Below are 1,868 nucleotides of genomic sequence, written 5' to 3'. Positions count from 1 at the left end.
GTATGTATTTTCTCTTAAGTCCCAAATTTTTAACTCATGGACTTACAGTACTAACCCTAATAAAGCTATGAATTTACAAAAAACAAAACAAAAAGAATTTCTATTTGTTAGAATGGTGTGAGGCCCACATCTGACCTCTGAGTTAACAGGGTACATTAACCCAAGGTCAGTTCCTATGAGGCAGAGGTCAGACATGCTTCGCTCCCTTCAACGGTCCCCATAACACGATCCTGCTGGATTTTCTATGTGTAGTGAAGGCCACAGAACTTATAATACTCATGATTGTGGGCTTTATTAGGGAAGTTAGGGGTAAAATTCAGGATCAGAAATGTTCAGGCTACAGTTCTGATAAGGAGTGTTAAGCCAGAGGCCCCTTTGCCTCTTCCTTGCTTAGGCAAATGTTATAAAGTTCTTTGTTTTGCCCATATAAGCTTTAAAAGCATGCCACTTTGCCATAAGCCTTAGTTAGTCTTAAGACAATTCCTTGGGTCAGTAAACGAAGTTTCCCTGGTGAAGTGCCTGGAGGCACACCTCTCCACAAATAGGCCCCCTGCCTGAAAACACTCAGCTTACTTGCTCCATCTGCTGGTCATCCTGCCACTTTGCTCTGTCTCGTGCTCTTAGTTCTGCTGCCTGCCTTGTACCCTGTTCTCTGCCACCTAGCTGCTGGTTATAGTGCCCCAGCCCTCCGTCTCCTTTATCCAGAAGGTTCAGTGCAGGGCATCCAAAGGATATATTCTGTTCTTTGTTCTTGATTGGTGAGATTCTCCCATTCCTGTTTCAGCAATGGCTCATTTTAAACTCAGGAGAATGACAAAACTGACCAAGGTCCAAAGAGATTCACTCTGCATGGTTCCACCTAGTCAGTTGGTGGGAGTTACTGAGACGTAGCACCACTTGCCTGTCAGTTTGTTGTACAATGGTGGCTTGTGTGTTGCTGGAAGCGGGGTCATCCAAAAGGAACAGGTTCAAGTGGAACTTCCAGACTAATAACAGACTCTGAAGGACTGCTTCCTATTTCGGAGTGGTTGGGTGCTATCAAGTCAGTTCTGTCCCATAGCGACTGTACAACAATGAAACACTTCCCCGGCCTGCATCATCCTCACCATTGTACCTTTGCTTGAGCCCACTGTTGCAGCCACTTTGTTGATCCATCTCCCTGAGGGCCTTCCTTGTTTTTGCTGCCCCTTCAAGCAAACATCTTGAGGGACTGGTCTCTCCTGACAACATGTTCAAAGTATGTAAGATGAAGCCTTGCCATCCTTTCCTCTAGGCTCTCTGACCCATGTTTCTAGGACAGATTTGTCCTTTTAAGTAGGTCGTGGTATTTTCAATTTTTTTTTTTACCAGCACCACAATCCTGTCTTCATTACACAATTTTCAACTTTACCATGCAAAATAATATCCTTGCTTTTTAATACTATAAAGAGGTCTTGTGAAGTAGATTTATGCAATGCAATACATCTTTTGATCCTTTGCAGCTTCAGAGGAAGTGGCCACTGACAACCTTATGGAAAGAATTGATCCACTGTCAGATCCTGAAGGTGTAATGAAGACAAGCAGAATGTTCTCAGAGGTAGTGCTAGACGATGGGCCCCTAGCACTTGAAAGGGATGGAAGGCATTTGAAATGTGACTGAGGAGGAGCTGCTTTCTCACATTAGAGCCATTGTGGTGACAGGAACGGAGGAAAGTCTGTGGGACTTAGGGATCATCATTTGCTGATTGGGAAAAACTCAAGAAGAAACAGCTGTAAGGATCTAAAAATGGGAACTTGGAATGTATGAAGTATGAATCTGGAAAAAGTTTAAGTTATTATTATTATTTTTTTTGATAGATGGATTTTATTTACAAATACTGAAAACACCA

This window comes from Echinops telfairi, unplaced genomic scaffold, assembly GCF_000313985.2.
Source record: "Echinops telfairi isolate 266 unplaced genomic scaffold, ASM31398v2 ScPeMD7_4225;HRSCAF=4972, whole genome shotgun sequence".
NCBI classification, from domain to species: Eukaryota; Metazoa; Chordata; class Mammalia; order Afrosoricida; family Tenrecidae; genus Echinops; species Echinops telfairi.
Note: the sequence above shows the minus strand (reverse complement) of the source record.